Source organism: Doryrhamphus excisus, chromosome 4, assembly GCF_030265055.1.
Source record: "Doryrhamphus excisus isolate RoL2022-K1 chromosome 4, RoL_Dexc_1.0, whole genome shotgun sequence".
NCBI classification, from domain to species: domain Eukaryota; kingdom Metazoa; phylum Chordata; class Actinopteri; order Syngnathiformes; family Syngnathidae; genus Doryrhamphus; species Doryrhamphus excisus.
In genome coordinates this window covers 16,874,373-16,900,865 of record NC_080469.1, presented here as the reverse complement: position 1 = coordinate 16,900,865, position 26,493 = coordinate 16,874,373, and the positions used below count along the sequence as shown (strand labels likewise).

General features: G+C 40.5%; 1 protein-coding gene and 1 long non-coding RNA gene across 5 annotated transcripts in view; one reads left to right on the top strand and one right to left on the bottom strand.

Moving 5' to 3' along the window:
- The window catches only part of fbxl17 (F-box and leucine-rich repeat protein 17), a 229,279-nt gene that overhangs the window by 88,564 nt on the left and 114,222 nt on the right, over positions 1-26,493 (bottom strand). The gene's annotated exons all lie outside the window — the stretch shown is intronic.
- Positions 22,534-24,585, top strand: LOC131128522 (uncharacterized). Its single transcript, XR_009129655.1, has 4 exons — positions 22,534-22,608; positions 23,212-23,282; positions 23,628-23,679; positions 23,769-24,585. It is a non-coding gene; the product is annotated as an uncharacterized LOC131128522 (long non-coding RNA).

Here is a 26,493-nt window from a genome sequence, read left to right as displayed (position 1 = left end):
GCAGTCTCAGTAGGGAAGCCCAGACTTCCCGGTCCCGGGCCACCTCCTCCAGCTCCACCGGGAGGACAACAAGGCGTTCCCAGGCCAGCTGTGAGACATAATCCCTCCAGCGTGTCCTAGGTCTGCCCCGGGGCCTTTTCCCAGCTGGGCATGCCCGGAACACCTCACCAGGGAGGCATCCAGGAGGCATCCGGACCAGATGCCCGAGCCACCTACCGATATGTTGTTTAAATAGATGAATTTTCTTAATAGACAATTGCTTCCAGACCACACAGTGATAAGTGAATTTTCGCAAAATAGGATTATTTATTTATAAATAAAATATTTCTGTTGTTGCAGCATAGGCAACGTGTCTACGTACTTTTATATGCAGTAATTTTTAGTAACATTACCCTCTGAACATGAAATAGTACCCCTATAGTCACCTTTACACTCGTATTATCTAAAATAGTAAACAAAATCAGAGAAAATAGCACACAGTAGACAAACATGTTAACATTGACAATGTGCCTTGTTGTTGTTTCTTTTTTTTTTTTTCCATCAACTTCTTGTAGTGGCTACGGTAACATTACTGACAAGGAGTGACCTAGGTGACCACCTAGTGTGAAATACTACATATTGACACATCTTTCAATGTGCTTTTTGAATATCTTATATTTGTATTTTGCTTTTAGTTAATATGCTTGAAATGCCTGATTTAGGCTAATATATGAAAAATTTGCTTAAATATGCATTTTAAAAATAATAATAGGCTGTAGTTAATTGATATATTTTGAAAAACTGTAATAGCCTGAAGCTGTTATTGTCATTGCTAATTTGTCAAATGTTGATTAAACAAATTATATTTACTTTTTAAGTTTTTCTACATGCCGTTATCACATTCCGCCTCAGTTTTTGTAATAATTACTCCTGACACTATTTGGTCTCTGAAACCATGTGTATTCATGAAAATTATGTATTCATTTCTAGTTCGCAAAAACTCATGTATTTTCTAGGTATGGGATATTAATGTGGGCTACAACTTCAAGTCTTCAAAGGTAAATGTGTTTCCCACTTGAAAACCTCTGTACATTATTCTTGAAAATATTACATCCAATATATGTGAGTTTTAAAACTGTAAATAACAATAAAAAAGGTGGTTATGTTCGTATAAAATCTTTAGACATTTTCTTGTGTCATTTCCAAATGTAAAAAAAAAAAAAAAATCACTTCAAGTCAAAATCTGGCCCAGGTACGAATGATTTAGGCCAGGGGTGCTCATTAAGTCGATCGCGATCTACCGGTCGATCGCGGAGGTGGTACTGGTCGATCGCTGGTCGATCGCGGCGTGACATTAAAAAAATATCATCCTAGCATCAATGCCGTCACTTGATTGATATACAGGGCAGCCATTCAGATGACAACTGAATGTTGCCCTTCGGGCGACCAATCAAATCAAACAACGTCTCTAAGTGCAGCAGAACTTACGATGTCAGCCTATCATCCATCCCCGTTACTTGATTGACATACAGGACAACCAGTCAGATGACAACTGAATTTTGACCTTTAGGTCACCGCTCATGCGTAAACAACGATGCAAAGTGCTAAGCTAGTCGGCGAATTGCGTCAGATTTTAAGCCCTCGCTAAAGTTTATGGTCACTAAAATGAGTGAAGTAGCTGGACCAAGTATAAAGGCAAAAACATATCACTTCCATACGGAATGGGAGGTGGACTTTTTTTTTTTCCACAATGTCTTTTTCGAAGTGCGTTTGCCTAGCTAACCTGGCTATCAGCAGCTACTGTCCGGACTATGCATCCCTGGCTGATTCAATTCAGTGCAAGTCATCAAAGTAAACTCAGGTAATTACAAAAAATGTTAATAGTTAATTATGTGTGTTTTGCAATATTGGCTCATTTTGTTATGTAAGGTACATCAACATACATTGTACGTACAAATAATCCTCAATACATTTGAAAATAAATAGATGTTTTGCATTTTTGTAGTGGGTAGATCATTTTGACTCGGTCATTTTAAAAGTAGCTCGCATGCTGAAAAAGTGTGAGCACCCCTGATTTAGGCCTTAAGTGTAATAAGAAAGGCTGAAGAGTAAAAATGGGCGAGTTCAAATAATCATCTTCTGTCTGTCTCTCTCCATTGTCACAAGTGAACGGTACCAGGGAAAAAAACACAGTGCTGAAGTGTACGGCTTTGGTGGAGACATAGGACACAATGAGAATGACGCTAAAAGAAGCAAGATAGGAAGCAAAAGAAAATACATGGTGGATTATCCCTTTAATCCCCTCCACTACCCATCCATTTGTAAAAGGGCTTAAAGTCTAATACATCACAAGTACAGTAATAACCTGCTTGGAGTTCTCCTTCTAAACGGTTTCACCTTTCCTAAAGTCTAATTTTACCTATTTTTACACATGGGTTCTACAATTATCATGGAGTATTAATCCTGCAAGTAATGGCTTCTGGTATCTTGACTTGAAGTGAACATTGCTTTGCAGCTTCTTTTAGATAGCAGTATATCTGGTCGGGAAATGCAAAACACATGAAAAAAAAAACTACATAAATAGACACATGGACCCCACGGTTTTAATCACAGTATGATTTATCCTAAACAGTGTTGACATTATATGTAACACACAACTAAATAAAACTGTTTCCTGAAATGCTCATTTCTTGTTCCTGAAATGTTTGTTGAAGGGTTTTGTGATTCCCGGCCACTAACACAATGAAAAGGGAATGTCCCAACTCCCTGCACCGGATTGGTCGAAACATTATCGCCTTGTGTAAATTCTCTTTCCTGGTTGGGTTTACTGTAAATTTTTTGCTGTGTGTTGAGGGTGTTTTGCACTTTTCGGCCACTAGTAATTTCATGTTCTGAAAGACAGGAAGCAGAACTGGAGGTAGCAGAGATGAGGATGCTGAGGTTCTCATTGGGAGTGACCAGGATGGATAGGATCAGGAACGAGTACATCAGAGGGACATTACATGTTAGAGGCTTTGGAGATAAAGTCAGAGATACCAGACTGAGATGGTTAGGACATGTCTAGAGGAGAGATAGTGAATATATTGGTAGAAGGATGCTGCGTTTAGAGCTGCCAGGTAGGAGGTGTAGAGGAAGACCAAAGAGGAGGTTTACTACAAAGCCGTCCACGATCTGACCCCCCCATATCTCTCAGACCTGCTCCCTCCACATAATCCCCCGCGTCCCCTTCGCTCCTCAGACTCCAACCTCCTGGCACTCCCCTGTAAGACCAAGCTCCGAACCTGGGGAGACAGAGCCTTCTCCATCGCTGCCCCCACTCTCTGGAACTCTTTGCCCCATTCACTCCGCGCTTGCCCTGACCTTCCCACCTTCAAAAAACAACTCAAAACCCACCTCTTTAAATCTGTTTTTAATGTTTAACTTTTTATACCTGACTGCTGTGCCCCGCCCCGCTTTTACTCATGTTTTAACTGTGTATTAACCAATGAATGTTGTATTTTGGTGTGTCTTTTATTCTGTTTACTTGCTTTATTCAACTTCATTCTTTTGTAAAGTGTCTTTGAGTATCTTGAAAAGCGCTATACAAATAAAATGTATTATTATTATTATTATTATTATTATTATTATTATGGATGTAGTAAAGGAAGACATGAGGGTAGTTGGTGTGAGAGAGAAAGATGCAGAAGACAGGGTTGGATGAAGGAGATTGATTTGCTGTGGCGACCCCTGAAGGGAAAAGCCCAAAGAGAAAGAAGAAGAGGTAGTTTCATGTTCTGAGCAAGCATACGTGCGTGGAACAGTTTTGAATTGTGCATAAGTGCTGCCATACTGCATACAGTGCATACATGTACAGTTTAAACAATAAAGCCAATTGGCACAAATACTAGTCCCTAATATCCATTCATTGATCCATCCATCCTTCCACCCACTCTGCCTTGAACAAGGACTACCTGGTGTCGCTGCCAATGCGGGCGACTGCGGCTAAATGACATCAAATTCACCTACTTGACTTGCACACTTGCACCCTTACGCACCCTCGGGGTACGTAACAGGAGCAGGTGTTGGATGTAATGAGTTTGTCTACAAGCTGTTATAAAATGACAACTGGGAGTGTGCGTCTTTGGCACAGATACACCCTTGTTGTTGTACACTCCACGCAAGCACACTACGATAACAGCACTCATCCTGTAGGAGTCAACTGTTGGAGGTAGGAGATGAGGGGGGTGCAATGGAGGTAGGCCAGCTGCACTACCTGGGATGGCCTTAGTTAAGGTGAACAAATCACAGGTATGGTCATTTCCATGTCAGGGCTTTTCTTCCTGTCACACACACACTTTAAAAACACTCATTTGTCTTCAAGTTCTTGAAGAACGTTTGTCTTACGTATATCCAGGGTCATCTGAAATTCAGGTCAGGTTAACGGTACATGCAGTTCCCATCCTTCCGTCTCTCTTTAATCCTCAACTTTATTGGGAATGATAACCAATCACAAATGTCAGAGAAAGGCGAATGTAAAGTCACTAAGCTGTCTTTGATTCACCTGTGAGTGCAGTGTGAGGGACGTTTATTAGATTGGGATCCCATTAATCCATCACTAAGGTCCCAGCAAACAGTAGCGCTGCTCCACTTACTCCCTTTTAATCTTTCTACCTAACCATGTCTTTCCTCACCTTGATACAGAGTTTGGCTTAAGACAAATAAGCCCTGAGAAAAAAATGGATTCATCAATGTATTAATCCGTCTAAAAGCAGTTTCTTCCCTTCCCCCATTGCTCCGTCTATCAATGCTCATGAGTCTATCCCTAAGCCTTTCTTTTCTTGTTTAGTGTTGGCCTCCAAACCAGAAGTTCAGCGTCTTTGCTAGGAAATGCGAGGATGATGTTAGAATAAATTAAGGATTTTTTTTTTGGTTTTAATATATTAAGTTCAACAGTGTCAGATATGGGAATCGACGAGGACTTAATAGCAGTGTGTGAACAAACCCCACGGCGATAGTGCGGCAATTTCAACTGAATTTCAAGTGGCTTGGTCAGTATCAAATTAATGGAGTGAAATTCCAACAGACAAATGAGCTGGAGAGAAAGAATCTAAATGATTGACTCTAAACCCGGGTAATTAACCTCATTAATTAAGTACACTCTAACAGTTATACAGAGGATTTAGTGAGGGACAAAATTAATTATTGCTTCAATATTTTTTCTCCTGACAGCTGCACAAATACACTATGAGAAGTTGAAGGGCAAAAACAGAAAAGAGGGCTTCGAAGTTTGCACACAAACTAAAGAAGAGCTTGTGGTGTACTATGATACTTTTCCATCAGACGGTACCAGTTTGACTCAGCTGTTCTAGTCTTAGTTTCGGAGGATCGGAGGAACGGTGTGTTCCACATCAGGAACACCAAGTTTCTTCAAATGCATCTGTCAGAGCAAATAAAGGAGACCAATTTTATCCCAAAGGAGAAGATCGAGAGCAGCAGGAAAACAGGGATAAATCAGAAAGGAGACTGAGGGCAGGAAGATCAGTGTTATATTCTCATGAGAACCAAGCTGCAAGGAATGTAAAGAATGATGTTATACTCGTATCGGGAGACAGTATAACAGTCGCGCTGTACTGAATGTGAGATGTTGCAGCATCAACCAATGGCCGGGGGCAGCAGAGACATTTTATCCAAGAGGAGATTGAGGGTAGCAGGAAAAAAAAGGTAAAACAACAGTGTTATGTAATATGGGAAATTGAAACCAAGCGGTATTGAATGCACCAAACGGCAACGACAGCTGACCAGAGTAAAGAGACCAGTGATGACAGTGTAAAATCCTGTAATGAATGCATCACTCAAAGCAAACATCCATTGCATCCAATAGAAGACCGTCCCTGTGGAGTATCACTGTCCACATGTTAAGGAACGGTGCAAGCTAATATTAGCATACATGTTCTTAAGGGGTGCAACAATGCCTTTTGTTTGTTAGTTTTTCCTATTTTATGGTGCTTTCGTGTTCATTGAAACATTGATAATTACGCCTCAATGATTATTGAGGCCGCACGGTGACTGAACGGTTAGCACCCAGGCCTCATAGATAAGAGAGTGTTCAATTCCACCCTTGGCCATCTCTGTGTGGAGTTTGCATGTTCTCCCCGTGCATGCGTGGGTTTTCTCCGGGTACCCCGGTTTCCTCCCACATTCCAAAAACATGCTAGGTTAATTGGCGACTCCAAATTGTCTATACGTATGAATGTGAGTGTGAATGGTTGTTTGTCTATATGTGCCCTGTGATTGGCTGGCAACCAGTCCAGGGTGTACCCCGCCTCTCGCCCGAAGACAGCTGGGATAGGCTCCAGCACCCCCGCAACCTTTGTGAGGATAAGCGATAGAAAATGAATGAATGAATGTTTATTGAATTATATTCATAGAGTGCACTTACAAACTGAAATGTGAATTTATGATATTGGTCAAAGTGACTCACATTGATAATGCTGTACAAGATGTAGCATTCATTTTTTTAATGACATTATTTGATATCACTGACAAAAATGTCAATTTTGTGTATTATTGCACCCCCTAATGTTTGTTTATGTCATTTTTAGCCTCGTATCCTCAAATGTTCCAATGGCCATTCTGGTTCACAAACACAAATGAGTCTGCAAAGTTAAAAGAAAAGACTTTGGTTATAAGTGCGACAAAAAAAAAAAAAACATACAAGAAGCAGAGGGGTATCATAGTAATTGTAGCCACTAATGACTATAATAATATACCTTCACACTGGGCTGCGTCTGTTGATTGCAATCATTGTTAAGTTTGAGCCAATTAACAACAGTATCAACTTCATCCTAAAAAGTTTCACGAATACAGCAACATACTGCTTCATTGCGTCATAAAACTTTAGAGGACGTATAATTACATAAGTACGCACAAACTGTATTTAGTTGGGAAAGATTTGCAAACAAAAATCAGCACGTCAGTTTTTGCCGAGCCAAACACTGCACAATGTAGTGTGTGTCTGTGTGTGTGTGTGTGTGTGTTGAGATGAACAGCATTAAGTTTGCCTGCAGTAGCAGAAGCAGCCGCTGTGAATTCATTTCTCTCTCCAGGGGCAGGATATAATGTTCATGCAGAGCACATGATGAATGCGACAAGGGAATTTCCAGCAGGGATTTTCCTCATAAGGATAAATATGTATAGTTATAAAAACACATATTTTAAAGAAGATACCTGAAGCACACAGCAAGCTACGTATACGCAAATGGGTGAGTGGGTTCAGCCAATAACAACAGAAAAGAAATACAGGCATTGGAGGCATATTATTATACATTTATGTACATTATCTATGCACATAAACTGTAGGTTGCTTAATGATGGGAAGCTGTGGAGCAATATACATAATGCATATGAGCTGTTTGCATGTTCAATTTTTCCACTGGCTGAATATAATAATCCGTGTGAAATGTTACGTATGTTTGGGCTGTAAGCATATTGATAACAAGGCACTTTGTTTGGCACCAGTTTTGTTGAGTTTAAAAAGAAATACAGGATAAATGCTACACGTTTCTATTTCTAATAGCCTAGCTTGCCCCATGCAACCAAAAAAAAACAATAATAATAATAATTATTAATTCATTCTCTATGCAGCTCAGTCATCATTGGGGTGATTAGGGGTAAGCTTCAACCTATTCCTGCTGACTTTGTGTGAGAGACAGTGGTACACCCTTTAATGTTAATGTTTTCCATTAGCTATCTAATTTTTTAGATTTTGCTGTCAATAGCCGTTCGTCCAGTCTTGAAATTTAGTTTGAATCAAAAACAAACTTTCCGCAGCAGTCCAGTACTGATTGTTCCTCTCCATTTTTAAAACTGAAGAACGTCTTGAGGTGCGTGTTACGTCATATCTGAGCATGTGCTAAAAGAACGCAGCCGGGATAAATTTAAAAGATAAAAAAAGATTCAATCTTGCTAATATTTCGGTCATTAAGACTTTTTTACTTTTGTCCGCAGTGGAAAACAGGCCGGGTCAGTCACATGACCATCATCTAGCAATGTGTTTGCTCACTGATTGCGGTCCTCCAGAGACCAAAACGTGAACCACATCTGCAACACACGTGTGACACACATACACATACACATACACATACACATACACATACACATACACATACACATACACATACACATACACATACACATACACATACACATACACACACACACACTTTTTGCCACCAGCGATTCCACCTGGCTTCCGACTGGCATAAATTCGGGTGCAACATCTCCTGAGGTGAGAAGCTGGCAACAGAAGCAAAACCTCAAGTCAGTTCTTTCTCTCTCTGCTTCAGCGTCCCACTCCATTATTTGCTGCCATCCATATTCAGCAGATATCCAGAGGTGCGGAATGAGGAGGAGGAGGGAAGCGGCAGATTGGGAGTTGATGGTGAAGATGGTGGGGCGTGATTGTAAATTCAGCACAGGCGCCTCTTATTGCATGAAAATGACCCATCATTTCACACTGGGCCAAATGGCATGAATTTCATAAATATAAATAATAGCAGCACATTTGTTTTGTTCCTTTGCATGGACTCGCAGAGTTGTAATAAGGAAGCCTTTGGCACTTTGACTCCTTTATGATCCACCACATACATACACTGGTTCAAACAAACTTCAGAACATGGGTTATCGACTTCTAGGCGCCTTTGCTCTCCTATCTTCTTTGCTTTATTTCGTCTGCAACCTTCACCTTTCTATTATGATGCAGTATCTGGGTAGAACTGAGTGCACATGGAAAAACTATTTTACTCTCCTTCTCTTTGTACTGTATTAGTGGAAATTGCACACTGCCACAACATGTGCTAACAGTAATGCCACGATGCAGCGATTATATGATAATTGATACATTGGAAGGCATTAATTTATCCACAATACACCGACATGAACGACTGATTCAGTCCACACAAAAACAGCCACAACTATCCCAACTGTTAATTCATTTATACATGCATAATTCATAGTTTAGTGGCAAATGTACTCGCTCTAATTGGAAATTGTGCATCAATCTTCAAAACATTATGTTCACTATCCAGGGTTATGTACCTGCTTTATTCAAATAAGCTAACAATGGTATAGTCTCAAAGGCGTAATCACCCTTTGTCTCAAAAACTAAATTACTGAAGGGAGCCATGATTAGTGGAGCAGCGCCAAGATAAAAACACTCTGATCATTGTTTGATACTTCGTTTAGAAACAAAGTATTCAAGGGATTTACATCAAGTTGTATGACACCCCCATAAGCAGTGAAGTCCGTCAACAGCGACTCACTCCCCACTTCGTGTAAACTACCGTAAAAGTAAATTCAATAAAATAGTTCAAAAGAATAACATATTTGTTGTCATATGGCTTTGCGCTGCCGCCTGTCCAGTTTTACACACACTCACACAATACAAAGATGTATTTATATGTTTTTTTTCAACCCAAACACCCAATCCCAAATATATATCAATTCATGTTTTTATTGGTTTGGTTTTTTTTTTTAGCACATGAGGCAAAAAGAGATGATGATGCAACTGCACAGTAGAAGATCTCATGATTGGTGCTGTTCCAAACGGTATAATTTCTACACTGTGGTTTTCGGTGCGTATTCAGGTGGCCGGAGACTGAGAAGCCTGGACTTCCCAAACCCGGATAAGCAGATGGATTCAGTTTATTAATAGTGTATCCTACTTTACGGAAATTCCCTCATTGTGGTTTGGGAACAATTAATTACAATAAACGAGGAATGAAAGTCAGTCAACGTTTTCTCAATAGGTAAAACGTTTTTAAACATGTGTACATCAGACATCAGACTGTGAAACATTCATTCCTTCACTACCGCTTATCCTCATGAGGGTCGCGAGGGTGCTGGAGCCTATCCCAGCTGTCTTCGGGGAAGAGGCGGGGTACACCCTGGACTGGTCGCCAGCCAATCACAGGGCACATATAGACAAACAACCATTCACACTCACATTCATATCATTTGGAGTTGCCAATTAACCTAGCATGTTTTTGGAATGGGGGAGGAAACCGGAGTACCCAGGGAAAATCCACGCATGCACGGGGAGAACATGCAAACTCCACACAGAGATGGCAGAGGGATGGAATTAAACTAGGGTCTCCTAGCTGTGAGGCCTGTGCGCTAACCACTCTCCACCTTGCAGCCCTATATCAATATCAATATATCAATATTTGGCACTAAATTTAGTGAGCATGCAGTGATTGGCTCAGGTTGCCAACAGAGCTAACAAAACACTGCTGTCTTTTTTTTTGCCACCTCCAATAATTGCTCAATTCTCAGGCTCTCACGCAGGATCGGCACAGTGACATGGCGGCACTCACAGCGAGGCACACCATGCACTAAAAAGCAAGGGCAGATATAACTGATTAGTCAAAACCGCAACCTCTCAACACCACCGACGCTAATGGTTTGCCACGCTGTAGTCGGAGATAAACGCGGCCAATCAGAGACAATCAGCAGACGAGGCTGAAGAGGCAGGTCAGCTGATGACGAGGATGGAGCAGATTCACTCGCAACAGGCTGACAGTCGCTTGGCAGAAGTGAAAAGAAAAAAAAAACAACAAGTGTTTTTGTCATGCATGCGGTGGGTGAGAATAACACCCACAAGCATCTCTCCGGGAACCACGCAGATCTCTCCAAATCCATTTACCACTTTGAGGTAATAGAAACTCAAAGTGGGGAAAGAGTGTTTGAATAAATGTAAATAGAAAGAAAGGAGGCTGCACGGCGAACGAGTGGTTCACGCGCAGGCCTCACAGCTAGGAGACCCGAGTTCAATTCCTCATTCATTTGAAGGTCATTTACAACAAGTCCTGTTAACATAACTTAATGTTAACTTAACTTCCCTCATTTATTGTGGCTAATTGGTTTCAGACCAGGCCGTGATGAGTGAATTTCCGTGAAGTAGGATTCAATATTAATACAAGGAAGAGAAAGAAGAGAAGAGAAGAGAAAACCTGTTTATGCCCTTCTCAATGCATTTTAACAACATTAGACCTATGTATACATGAAATAACACTGAATATAGTCACTGAACTGTAAATAATGGTGTTATATTTGTAAATAAGTTGTTATTTTGATGTAAATCAACACTTTTTGGTGCTTATATGTTGCGGTATCGCTATTTGAGCTGTCACAAAAGCAAAAAAAGTTAAAAAAAAGTTACATTTTTTATTCTCCTTTCTTTTTTAGTTGGGAACTGATATTTTCCTACCCCGCCTTACGCCCGAAGACAGCTGGGATAGGCTCCAGCACCCCCCGCGACCCTCGTGAGGAAAAAGCGGTAGAAAATGAATGAATGAATGAATGATATTTTCCTGAAACCTAACTATGTTCTACTGGTTATTACTAAAAGAACAGAAAAAAGGTGGAAACATTTTTTTTTTTCATTTTTCCTGATGAAAGTCGGGAGTTTTGTCTTTCATTTGGGCATCCTTGTCTTTAAAACCCAAGAACTCAATATTCTGTGTGCCTTGAAAGATCAATCCAAATCCAAAATGGCTGGTACTGAAGCTTTTTATGAACTCTAAGCTGGCAAATACTGTATATCAGAACATAAAAATAACCTTCAGTACATATTCAACCCAGCAGATGCCGTTTTGGTTGGCAGTATTTGTTACGCCACTAAAATATATCCCAAATGATGCCCAATCAAGTTCTTATGTCATGTATATTCACAGCCTCACAAGACCAAAAGACCCGCCTGAGGGCGGAACAAACTGGGGAAAAAGGCAGATAAAAAGTCTGCAGTCATTCCCATCTTTTAGATTTAAACTTACACACAAGTTGAAGACTCAAATAATGATTCTGATAGACGTACAGTATACGTCTACTCTATACTGTCTTCAAGAGAGGGCAGTGACATACATCTTGACTCTCTTAGCCACATATGACCTTTTCTCTTTTATGGTTTGTGTCCCCCCCCCCCCCACTCCACCCTCATTCACTTTTCCTTCCTTTTCTGAATTTATGTTCTCTCTTGTTCCGGACTGTTGGTACGACATGCTTTTACAGGAAATGAGCACACAAAGGTCAATATGTTCTAGTGGAGCATGTGTCGGTGCAAAATGCAGTCATGTTGGATTATAAACAAAGGTCATCGTGACATGTGTCTCAATGATGCACGAGGACACCAGCCCGAGAGGCCGGTCCCGTTCGTATAAAGTCACATGACGGATAATCAATACTGGTTCTTCCTTTTTGACATAAATGTAAATTATGTGCCTCAAGGATTACCTGGGTGATATTTTGCTACCACGAGGAAATGTACTTAACTAAATAGAGTTTTTGGTGATTATTACTAAAAATAAAAAAAAACACTTACAAGTATGTGTTGTTATTGAAAAAGCACATATTTTACCACCCACTAGATTCTTCATTTAAAATAAATAAAAATAATATTTTAAAGACACCACATTTAACACCCATAATATTTTCAAAACTCGTTTTTTTTCTAAATTTGCTTTGCTGATTAGCACACAAAATAAAAACATGAATATAATTCCTAATTAACGATGTTTAAATATTTTTAAAAGGCAGCAACAACAGTGAACTTCTTATTGCCCACCAGTTTTTTTTCCAAAGGACTTTGTTTTCTTTTGATTCATTTGTGCACTTTATATATACAATATATAAACATATATACCCTTTATTTACTGACATTTTCTTTTTAAATCCCATTATGCTGCCACTACTGAAAAAAACTAACTCATGAGGCTTTGGTGATAAAACATGCTTTAACAAATATATTAATAGTATTCTTAACTAAACAATATAAAATATGTATAAAATATGCTCTTTTTAATATACAATGAAATAATGAAATAGAATAATTAATACAAATATGAATTTAAAGTAGTAATGCCTTAATAATCACATTACTTTTTTTTTTTTTTTTTAAATGGAGGAAACCTCGGTGAGAAGCTCCATAATAAATAATTGAAAATCCTGCCTCTTGCTAAGGCATCATGGGGGAAAGTTTGTGCATCTGCCTTAAAAAAAAAGAAAAAGCTACAACAATGTGCCATTTTCGTTCATAGTGGCAGATGGTAATGCATTTAGCAATATAAATATGCAATATGGTGGTTGGATTTGGCGGTGCCATGATGAAGCAACTAGCAAAGTTGTTTCCGGAAGTTTGCACGCACATTTATATAATCAATAGTCGAGATAACATACTTAAAGTTATCATGCATATTAAATGAAATTCTAGCCAACCTTCCATCATCCTTGCATAGTTCTATCACCAGTCTGTGGCAGCATGATGGAGTGTGTGGACGTCTGAGGTGCGCTATGACAGTTGGATCGTTGGCTGTCACACTGACTGATGCCCATCTCCACTTGCGAAACAACCGTGGCGGCTTAATACTTAGCGTGCATTCACACAGTGATTGACAGCGACGTGATAGCGACGGCATAACAAAGGCTGTGGCCCGCTCTGATTGGTTACGAGAATCGAACAAACACGTGGACAGCGGGACGGTATGAAAAAAAAAAACCTTTCTTAGAAGTAAGCATGAATGTTTTCTTTTTGTCTGTGGTGGTAAGTGCCCAGAAAACACTGTTGTTGTTTTTTTTTTTTACACATTTCTGCCAAGAAAAACCACAAAAACTGCCAAGTGGAGACACACACAAGACAACTTAATGTCTGCAAAACGTTCACTGTTTTCTGCCAAAAAACACCACTTCAGCAAAGACATAAAACTCAGGACAAAAAACAACAAAAAAAGAAACTTGCCCTCTAGAATTAAGTGCTGTACGTCACCACTCCAGAATCAAACACTCAATCCTGCGCACTTGAAATACTTCCTGTAATCCCATCAGCCGTCTCATTGTTCTCTGCGGCTACAAAGTTGTTTATCTTTGCGCTCGCACCAAAAACTCGGCCAGTTGACTTTGGCTCCGGTCGAACCGGCTTAAGACTGTTCATTCTTCACTCTGAAAGGAGTCGTTGGCAAAACAATATAACAGCAGAGAACATTTAATAGCTGGTGCTTATGGCTGTATGGCCACATGTTCCTGAGCAGATAAAGTTCACTTCTCATGAACTCGCATCCTGGAGCAGGCCGGTTGGATTTGACATTTGGATAGGCTATCCTATCCTCTAGGTTCACACTATTTAAACAAAATAAGGACAATATATTTGGTTCCGGGCTGCACAGCGGACAAGTGGCTAGCACGCAGACCTCACAGCTAGGGAACCAGTGTTCGAGTCCATCCTCGGGCATCTCTATGTGGAGTTTGCATGCATGGGTTTTCTCTGGGTACTCCGATTTCCTCCCACATTCCAAAAACATGCTAGGTTAATTGGCGACTCCAAATTGCCCATAGGTATGAATGTGAGTGTGAATGGTTGTTTGTCTATATGTGCCCTGTGATTGGCCAGTGACCAGTCCAGGGTGTACCCCGCCTGGATGCTGAAATCAATCAGAAAAATGGCTGAAGAGCCTGGAATGAAGAGAGATCGCCAGAGAGTGATTTTGTGAGGTTAAGCAGAGCGAACTTTTAAGAAGTGGATGAACGCTCCACAGTAAAAAAAAAAAAAAAGACAATCAAGGATAGGACCAAAAGAATCAACAAACATCACAAGTAAGCAACTTGATGAGGTCAAGTGATGGGCTGCACGGTGGTCAGGAGACCGTAGTTCAATTCCACCCTTTGCCAGTTTGCATGTTCTCCCCATGCATGCGTGGGTTTTCTCCGGGTACTCCGGTTTCCTCCCACATTCCAAAAACATGCTAGGTTAATTGGCGACTCCAAATTGTCCATATTTATGAATGTGATTGTGCCCTGTGATTGGCTGGCGACCAGTCCAGGGTGTACCCAGCCTCTCGCCCGAAGATAGCTGGGATAGGCTCCAGCACCCCCATGACTCTCAAGAGGATAAGCTTTAAAAAATGAATGAATGAATGAATGAACAAGTCAAGTGATGTAAAAGATATTGAGTGGTGGTACGTGAACTCTAAAAGGCTTTTTTATGTTAAAGTTTGATTGAATTTTACACAAAAACCAGAACGACTCCAAAAGGTCTACATAGTTCAGTGTTAAGATTATTTAAAAGTAGTCCTACACATGCACTTTGCACTTCTGTTAGTGGAATTCAGTTCTTGTAACAGGTAAACATTTAAAAAAAAAAAAAGATTACAAGCTGTGTCATGTTTTGCGGTTACAGGTAATTTTTCTTGACTGGAAAAGAAGGCAAAATGGATCTTTTGATGGTAAAGGTTGCCGACCCCTGGTCTAGTCAGTGGATGGTTTGTAGAGGGTTATTCATACAGTAGACACACACACATAAACCTTCATGGATGCACCACTTCCACATTTCAGCCATGCACTCCAAGCCCTCTCCTCTCCCAGCTGCCCTATTAAACTCAAGAATCTCGGGAAGCGAAATGAAACTAGTAAATCCTGCCCGCTTTTATGATTGACCTGATATGATTTGTATTATAATTTGGACCGAGTGCTCCCTTTGCTCTGTGCCGTTCCCTCCGTACGTCCGATACGTACGTTTCCCTTCTCTCTCCCCACCTTCTTACTTCCTTCATTACTTAGATTGGCTCTTGTGAAATAGCCATGAGGTCTTCACAGGTATACACAGTGTATGTATAGATGTACATGTATGATACAAGTCTGGTGAGACTTTAAAAGGCCAAACACAAACAATCCAGTACGGACACCCAATTTGTTTTTTTTCATAACAAACTTACTGGCCTTCTCTATACTTCCATCCATCTGCTTATCCGGGTTTGGGAAGTCCAGGCTTCTGAGTCCCCGGCCACCTCCCCAAGCTCCACCAGGAGGACACAAGGTGTGTCCTAGGTCTTCTCCGGAGCCTTCTCCCAGCTGGGCATGCCCGTAACACCTCACCCCGGAGGCATCCGTACTATAAGCCCGAGCCACCTCAACTGGCTCCTCTCGATGTGAAGAGCAGTGGTTCTACTCTAAGCCCCTCCTGGATGAGAGTGAGTCCAGAGGAAACTCCTTTCAGACGCATGTTTCCACAATCTCATTCTTTCAGTCATGACCCAAAGCTCTTGACCATAGGTGAGGGTGGAACCATAGATTGACCGCTTAATTGAGCTCTCAGCTCTCGACCACATCAGCCCGGCACAGCGACCACATTAGTGCAGATGCTGTGCTAATTTGCCCATCGACCTCACGCTCCAACCTTCACTCACTTGTGAACAAGACTCTGAGATACTTGAGCTCCTCCACCTGGGGCAGGATCTCATTTCCAGCCCAGAGGGTGAAATCCACCCTTTTCTGAGAACTATTTGCACAACGTAATGTTTTCTAACAAGGAGGTTCTTCTTTCTCTTTGGGTTTTTCCCTTCAGGAGTCGCGGCAGAAAATCAATCTCTTCCATCCAACCCTGTCTTCTGCATCCATTTCTCTCACACCAACTACCCTCATGTCCTCCTTCACTACATCCATAAACCTTCTCTTTGGTCTTCCTCTACACCTCCTACCTGGCAGCTCTAAACGCAGCATCCTTCTACCAATATATTCACTATCTCTCCTCTAACATGTAATGTCCCTCTGATGTACTCGCTCCTGATCCTATCCATCCTGGTCACTCCCAATGAGAACCTCAGCAACCTCATCCTCCTCACAAGGAGCTAAACTGCAAAATTCCCAGAAGTGTACTATCCATGAATCAACCCTCAAATTTCCTGGTTCAATTACATTACATTATTACATCTAATAACTGATCAACAGTACCATCAAACGAGATGTTCTCAGAAGATACTAAACTTAACATGTCACAGTACTTTGAAAACAGAGATTCGCAAAAAGGACTTAAAAATGAAACAGTTGGGCATGTGCATTCAAATATTTGAAGAAGGTTTAGGTTCATCCCGAATAGCCAAATATACTTAACGTTTTGTGACTTTTTTTTACGTACATATTGTACGACTTTGACAGGTTTTGCTACTCCGATTAAGAAACTCAATAGGCAGCTGTGCATTCGTCAGAACTTTGAGCAAAGTTTACCAAGCAGGGGGAAAGGAACAGGTGCGATGCAGTGATGAGAAGAGCCTTCATCAAATACAACTGATCTGAAAATGGGAACCCCTTGCGGGACAGAACAGCTCATAAATGCATGTATGAGAAAAAGCTGCAGAGGTAACCAACGGCTACGAGGACCTCAGAGAGATAGGAGAGAATCGTTATATTGACTAAGTGATGGACTGACTGACAGACTGATGAAGTGACTCTCTGAATGGGGGGGCCTTTGAAATGCAGCCGGTTTGAAGTTGCGAGTCTAAGGGTCTTTGGCCATGCGTGTCTGAGCAGACAAAAGCAGGAGCGAGGGCATCTCATTGCCCCTGCCAGCCTTTTAGCCTTCTGTGGCTGCATGAAAAGCAATGTGAGGCACATCTCCATCTCGGCGAGTGCCCTTCGAGGAGGACACTTTGCTCTCTTGCTCTTGTTTGTGAGTGCACTTTTGAAAAAAAGGAAGTAGAGAGTCGCTAGCCCGGGCTCTCTGTACTTGACACCGTGATTGGGTGCCAGTACACCTGCCACCTCCGCTCTGAGAAGTCTTTCTTTGACACATTGCCACAAAGATGTCGGTATTATGTGCGGAAAGTAGGAGTGCACACCAGTCGTAGTGTTACACACTGAGTGTCACTACAGGTTCTACAATAGTGCATGAGTGGGATTAAGTATGCAGGTAATTCTCTGCCATGCTCAATCTTGGCAGTCTTTCACCACTTTTTTGGTTAGAAAAAGGGAACCAATCTCTCAGGTCTTTCTCTGAAGCAAGTACCATGTCTGGCCAAGTGCCTGTGACATCTGTCTCTAAGGGTGTACTCATACTAGACCAATCGTTCAGTCCTGGGCCCACTTCACACCTAAAGCATGGCACTTTTGGCTGGAGTAAGCACCCTGATCTGTGCCGAAGCATGGCACACTCTGTAACAATCGGAAGAGGCTTATGTGTTGACGAACATGCAGATGCACAAAGTAACCAAGTCATAGAATGACAGCAATGTCATCACTCCTCGCAAGTTCTTAATGATAACAAACACAATTCATAATATTAATCCAATACAAAGACTCATCTGGCACTATATTTGTGTGTGTAATGAATAATTTAATTCTTGTGATCACTCCTCTCACAAGTAATTAATGCCATATGCTACCTTCTAGAACAGAAATCAAAACAACTCAAAATAAGACAGGGAAGTCAGGGAAATTGCAGTAATAAATGTCACCCAACGTGGTCCAAAACGGCTCACACAAACCTGGGTTACCTACTGGGTAGGGTGACAAACACCCAACCAGACACACTTCTTTCCGGTCTCCTGCAGACGCCATGTATTCTTTCAATATTATTCCTTGCCAAAGTCAGCTCAATCTGAGAGAAGTGTGAAGGCAAATGATTCAGTCTATATTCTGCAGGGGCGGGGCAAGTCCAACTGTGCTGATGGAAAGACTTGGCGGGGGAAGACAGGAAAGCAGAAGAAAACTGAATAAAAAGAAGGCAAGGAGAAAACGTGACATACATGTACCAGCTAAGACAAATAAGGAAAGGAAAGTAGGAGGCTATATTTGTATGGTAATGCTATTACCTCCCATCTGATCAGCATGGCCCCCTGCACTCACTGGCTACCTCCTAGCTTTCATTAGCAACATGAATTATGGATCTGGCCTTGCATCTAAATGATAAGCATTATGCCACCTCTTCCTTTTTCGCCCTCTTTTTCTCCTTCTTCCATGTCTATCTCCCTCCACTTCACGCTCTCACTCTTTTTCCACAGCCACCAGAATACGATTTCGGCACAACTATTAGCTGAGCAAATTTCCATACCGATCATGCGGCCCTGTTGAGATCGTGATAGTGAGGAATTTGCTGATGTTGCACGGCCTCGCTCTGTCGACACACAACACATAAACAACAGGATGTGCCACAGGCAATGACAAAGAAGGTTAAATAAAGGGATCCAAATGAATATAATCAAGTACCAAGAAATACAGTTTGTATAATGAAATGAGAGAATATCTCCCTCTGAATGGTCCAAACTACTGTTTCTAGTGTTTTAAAGAAAGAATCAGGTGTCAGGTGGAGCTGCATTCATGGATATACGTAGTTCTGAATCAACAGTGCCTCTGCTGGTTGCAACCAAGTACTGCACTCAATTCATCCAACATTGCTTCAATATACAATTCATCAGCAACTCAAATTGTATTACTATACTAACCCAGATATAAGACGTACAGAGAATTCCCTATTATGGTGTATGTGTCAGTGATAGAAAGAAAAGCTCCTGGGAAATAAATCCTTTGGTGCCATGGTATGCAATATAAGCTGACGTCTTTCTCAGACTTATTTCCCATAGTAGTAAAAAAAAATAAAATAAATACCATGTTGGTAATCGATAATTAATTACACCTATCCCTAAGAGCAAAGGTAAAAGTGGACTTGCTTGTCACACCCAGTCAGGACAGAAGCCACATCCTTAAGTTGTGATGCGGTGAAGCTTTTTTTAAATGACACAGCAGAGAAACTTCAACTGGACACTGCGGGTTCACTGAAAAACATTACAGGGGCACATAAAGAGGCCGAAGTCATTTTAATAGCTGCTGTGCTGTTTCCTTTGGCTCAAAGGGGGGGTCCAATCAGACAGCAGCAAGAACAGTTGTGTATGTCCTTTTAATGCAGGTCAAAATGGATGCCTTCTCTGCAAAAAACCCCAAAAACCAAGTTCAGCGGTCAAGCCGTCCCTTTGGTTAGCAAGGTCCTAAATTGTGTATTTGTGGTTGGGTAGATGACATCAAGCTCTCTTTGGCTGCTTTACGAGCTCTTATGACCGGCGTGAGAAACCGCGGCGCTTGCATGGAAATACGGTACACATGCAGAGGCACTCAAAGGCAAACGGATACTGTACAGCGAATAAATCTGCACACACGCTCACGTACGCACACCACCAAAAACCAGCAGAGGCCAAGACCGCACATATTTTCCCATGTTTGACGGCGAAGATGCTGAGTTATAAAAGTTGAGCGACTCCTCCTGGCCGCATTTCTGCTTCAAACATAGGCTCTTTTTTGGAAACACTTGCCCTTCAACTGATGATTCAGATTGTTATGATTGGACTGCGAACTGAGGGCAAACACACATCACAGAGAACATTAGCTCTCGCCCACGGTGTCTCTTTCACCTCCACAAACTCTCTATGAAAGCATCATCAGATTACAACAAAGCAAAGGGTCAGTGAAGAGGCAGAGCGTAGAGGTGTGTTCATAAATTTAGGGGTGCAATGAATCACTAACTAACTACTGGATCACTTTTGTTTATAATACTCTCCCTGATGGCTCTTTCAGTCCGTGTGACAAAAAGCAGAGGAGAACTAGACAATAACAAAGAAATGGGAGCTACTGGTTTTGAAATCATGTCATGTACATGCACAATCTCCATTTGTAATTCATACGAGGGGGATCTGCAGAGGGGCTGCAAAACTGCATTTCATAGACACCAAATATATAGAACAGCGGAGCCTCTGGTTTTAAACATAGCAGTCGACAACATAAGTTAACCACTATAACCACCAAAAGTGAGGGTTGTGTTTGTAAGCTAACGTCTACTGTTTAAATATTGAATCGTTAAGGAGTAAGAGATATCGGTGCAATAGTCTAGAGTGCCCTCTTGTGGCTGTCTGTCAAATTATATATATGTTCTTTCATTTACCTCAAGTCGCTCTGGAGTATAAGTTGCAGGAACAGCCAACCTATGAAAGAAAGTTCAACTTATATTCCGGAAAATACGGTATGTTATTTATGGTGGAACCTTCTGTCCAATGATAAAAAAACAAAACAGTGTGAATGTTAAGAAAATTGCACCACAGTATCTGTTTAAAAAATATATATTATTATTGGTCCGCACGACAAGTGTGAACACGCCTTAACTTTGATAACAGTGTGTGCAGTAGATTCCTGTGTATACTTTTGATGCCCAAGTTGTTCAAAAGACAAGTATTTTGACCATATACTGCATATTTGATAGATAATTATAGCTAAGCCTACACTGTCTATTGTGTGGCCTCATTCACACATCAATACATTTTGTGACAAGTTGTGTCAGGCAACTTTTTTTGGCAACATTTTGCCTCAGGCAAAATGGGCCCAAAAAGACAGATAGACTGACAAAAATTGGGAGGAAGGACTATTGTCCATGTTATTGAATAACATCAAACCATCAAATACCTTTCCGCAAATAGTCACTGCAAACAAAATTAAGTGAATGAAGTGGCAAATATGTGGTAATGGTAATGGTTTTATCTCATTTGAACATGCATCAGATTACAATTGAATGCATCACATAATCAGTTCACAGTTCCACACGTCCAAAAGGAGTAGGAAGAAGCAAAGCTTATTAAATCCTACCCCTCCATCTGGTACTTTTACAATCAGTAACTGTTACATTTGTTCACTTCCTGCTTTCCTAATATAGTTCTAAGTTTTTTTTATTTCATTTTATTTTTTAATCACGTACCAAAGTACGAGGTGATATGACCATACAATGACATCATGGGTACCATAGTAACTGTCAATATAGTGATATGTATAGCACATCATGACTGGTTCAAGACTGTTCATCCTTGTATTTAGCAAACATCAACTGCTTGTATTGTTTCTTCAATTGGCTCATCGTTGTGCATTGTTTGAGTTCCTTACTCAATCCATTCCATAGTTTGATTCCACATCCTGAAATGCTATGGATTTTTAACGTAGTCCTTGCATACAAGTGTTTCAAATTTAGTTCTTCCGTGAGATCATATTTCTCCTCTCTTTAATAAAAATGAAAAGGTGAAGCTACCAGGAAGCCATTATACTCTGGTGCTGTGTTCAGAAGACCAAGGTGTTCAGTGCTCAAAGACGAGGCCAAGGTAAGGAAGGCTGAAAGACCCCTCATTTTCCAATGCTTTCATAGACTCATGAGACGAGAGTGGGCCGCACGGTGGTCTAGTGGTTAGTGGCTCCGCAGTCAGGAGTCTGTGGGTTCGTATCTCCATTGGAACATCTGTGCGGAGTTTGCATGTTTATGCAGGTAACACGGCTTCCTTCCACATTCCAAAAATATGCATGTTAAGTTAAAAGGAGACTCTAAATTGTCTATAGCTGTGAATGTGAGTGTGGCTGATTATCTGTCTGTATAAACGAGCGGTATAGAAAATGCACTGAAAAAAATTATTTTTTGGCCCTGTAATTATTACCTCAAATATTAATTTAAATTTTACAAGAATTTATTATTTAACTTCTTTTACTCTAAAATCTCACTCTTTATTTAATGCCTTACTTGATAATTGTGTGTATATTTGAATCCTCACATTTATATGTAAATTTGATCACTGACACCAAGTAATATTTACAGAACTAATGTATTGATTTTACAACCCGATACCAGATAGTAAAATGTACTTGGGTAATAGCAGTAAACCTGGCCCCCTTGTGGCCATTCTGCGCATGCGTCAGAGGATCGTTAGCCCTCAGACTTCCCAAGGCAAAGTTCAAGGGCGCCATGTTTTCACAGGAAGACGGTGGAAGACGACATGCACAGTCGTTTAACAAATGCATCGATGTGGAGCCATATGGGTAGGTCATATGCTTATCTGACTTTTTTCTGTCACCTTTCCTCATCTGTGTACGTCAGTTTATAATGTGAAATACTCGACGTTAGCATTAGCTTACCTTTAGCCTGCCAGCTAGATAGCTATCAACTGCGAGCTTTGTGGAGGCGTTTTCGGTTGCAGAACAGGAGATTTTTAAGTTTATTAAATCTGTAGTGATTCATTCCTTATATATGTTATTTGATTATTTTGGCCGCAGCAGTGTCCTCAAAGCCATGGGAATCGCGTGTAGCTTAAACATTTGTTGAAGTATGCTAGCGACCTGAGTCTTGGGGATGCTGTCGGGGAGCGGGAGTTTTTGTACAGCAGCAGAGTTTGTTCAGACCCTGAAAATATATCAATAATGACTGAAACCAGCCTGGAAGGATTAGAAATTTTGGAGCAAGATTAGTTCACCGCAACTGTGGTCATTTTAATGTCAAAAATATTGTACGGGAACTTTTGGCATCCGTGTTCTACCAATGATCCAAGTATAACCAAATAAACGTTTGTTTTAATTTCACATATTGGAACACATGATATTGTCATGATTTGTCACTACAATGTTGTGTATTCCTCTTGTCAACAGCGTCTAAGAAGCAGAGTCCTCTATGTGTGTAAAACAGCAGCTTGCACCAACTAAGATGCCTGACTGAGAAGGTAACATTACAATATTCCGTATATGGTTATTTGAATCTGTAAATGGCAGTTTAGCCTTTTGTTAAGTTTTATTGATTTAAAAGAGTTGGATAATGGAGTTCCTCAACAGTATCCCTTTGTGAGGAAAAATATAGTTTTGTTTAGGTTAGGTTTCAAGACACAGATGAATAAATATTTGTATTAAAAACTAAGTTGATTTTGAGTGTTTTGTTTTAAAAAAATCAACAAATATTGTCAAGCAGCTTTGTAGTTTAGACTAATGTGCACGCAATCTGAAACCATTGTAATGATTTTAGATTTTGTATTGTTGCCATAATTGAAATAATTTCTCGATCTATTTCACAGAATATTGAAGGACGTTGACGCTCAAGAATTTGGTCTCAAAAGCTTAGACAAGGTAAGATCACAGTACAGCTGTTGAATGACACCAACATGGTTTAGTTATTCATTCATTCATTCATTTTCTATGTCGCTTATCCTCACTAGGGTGGGGGTATGCTGGAGCCTATCCCAGCTGTCTTCGGGCGAGAGGCGGTGTACGGCTGGTGGCCAGCCAATCACAGGGTGCATATAGACAAACAACCATTCACACTCACATTCATACCTATGGACAATTTGGAGTGGCCAATTAACCTAGCATGTTTTTGGAATGTGGGAGGAAACCGGAGTACCTGGAGAAAACCCACGCATGCACGGGGAGAACATGCAAACTCCACAGAGATGCAACGGAGAATCGAACCCAGGTCTTTGGTTTAGTTATGAAATGTTTAATTTATTTCACAGGTACCTCAACCTGTGGATGTGTTGTATTTTTGTGCACCGTGATCAAGTATGTCCTTGCTTTTGATGACCACATATATAAACGGCCCCTCTGCCAAATGTTTTCATTCAATGTGGCTGGCAAGTATAACTGATTGTCTGATGTGTGGAAGCAGTACATGACACGTGTTGAACGATTTCACTGTTATTGTAAGTTAAGTTACAGTTCAGCACATTTTATTGTGTCTTTTAATTGTAACTATTTGCATAATTGTGAATGTAAAACAAATCTCCAATGATTTATAATGTTTTCTATGGTATTTCTAACCGCACTCATCACTGCTGGAAGTAAATACAGCGTTACTACAAATGTAGTAAAGGTGTTCTTGTTTGAAAGAATGTTTTGCAGAAGATGTGTTAAGATAATTTCATTTAATTCAAAGAAGGCCATCTTAAAAAAATACAACACAATCATATTAGAAAAGTGGTGTAGGTGGTAGCTTAAATCTCATGTAAATATTACTTATAAATTGCTCCAAATTAAGTAAGGGAAAACTAGTTAAACAATCCTGAGAGGTGAGTATATGTATATGGATTTTTAAGTAGATTCAAAGGTAGTTTTGAGTAAAATTTACTAGCAAACAGAGTCCCTTTTGTGTCTGTGACAGTAAATCTCAAGTAATGTTAAAGTGTATTTTTAATTTAAAAAATAATCCTCGCTGAGAAGTAAAATTTACTTGAATATTTCCCAAGTAAAAGTTACTTGGGAATTGTGCGTGCAATTTGTTACCTAGCTTTTCTCAAGTAAATGGCACTCCAAATTTTTTTCAGTGTGGATGGATGGGATGGAGATCAGAGTGACATTTGATGCGCTGGATTAGCTATAGGAAATTCTGGAACCAGATAAAACTTCACCAGGATAAATTGTTACCAAATGTGGCGAAGAAGGAAAGAGACCGAACCTAATTAATTCTGGTTGACAATATTGAACAAGAAATAAATGAAGTAGATAAACCCACAAAGGAGAGGTGTCCATCGCAAACTGGGACTTCCTGGTCAGAGATTTTAATAGGAATCCCCCTAATGTGGCTGTAATTGTAAAAGAGATTTACCCAACTCAAGTGTATTAGGATAGAGTGAAAAAGGACCAATAATAGACCTATAATAGAGACACGAATTGTCCCTTATCCTCTAAACTCACCAGGGAGCAGGATAAAGACCTGGACGGGGGATATGGCCTATTTTTCCTCCTCCATCTATTGATAATCCCGACTTTTGCGTGTGTTTGATTATCCTCTCCGAACAAATCCTCTGTCCTTCTCCGCTAATCGCATTACCCCCTTAAAGTGTTGTGCGCTCTGAGTAACTGGACATTATTGTGCCAAAACACAACTCCAGCAAAAGTCAGACACACCCGGCATACGTGTAGGATCATCCACTTATAACGCCTACATGCACATTGGCACTGGCACGGTCCCAAACAAAAACCTGATGGGTCAAGCAAAAAAACATGGTACGACACTTCGGAAAGAAACTTCACTTGTATTAGCCTGCAGCACAGAAAGTTTAAAAAAAAGAGAGGAATCTATTACTTTACAACACCAGCATGCAGAATCTATTACATTTATTTTCATCAGAACCCAAAACAGGCCTAAGTGAAGCATGAAATGTGTAGTCTATCAGATTAGGGCAAGAAGAAAAGCAAGTAAAAAGGAAAAGAGCGCAGAGCAGAGAAAACACAAAGACGATGGTGTTTAATTTCCATAGCAACACCCAAATGTTTGTCAAATAGTTTTGAGGGCAACAACTTCTCACACATAACAGGAGGCCATGGCTTGTCCTATTTCATTCACATGATGGCACAGGACTAGTATGTGTTTACGTTAACTCTTCTACTCCTGAAGCGCAGCACATATAAGAGTGAAAATTGGTCAAAACACCCCCCCCCCACTGTGCTGTCTGTGGTATTATTTTTCTGACGAATACACCACACGGCGGCTTTGTTATTAAACGCCCAAAGTTTGACCTCATAAGTCGAGTTGACTTGAAAATTTCTCACACAGCTCAATGCCTTTTACAGAACGTACACTGTAACGTTAGGGTGGTTAGCCACATCAACACCAAATTTGGTACACGACTGTAGTGGACTGAAAAGCACATGTCTGTAAAATTTGAGTAAGGTTGATTGAAAATAAATGGCTGCCACAAAGCAAAATGTGTTTGCAGGAGCACGGGCGGAATGATTTGATGCCAAATTTCATATAAAAGTAGGAGTCATGAGGCACAGGTTGCCATGAACTTAAATATGATGATATATGATTTGCTCAAACGGAAAAAAATTAACCTTTGTATACACCTCGTTCCGAAAGAAAAGTGCCAATCCGAATGAACATATAATCGGATTCCCAGGGGTTTGGAATATTCCTTTCCCCAATCCGATTGAGGTACCTTG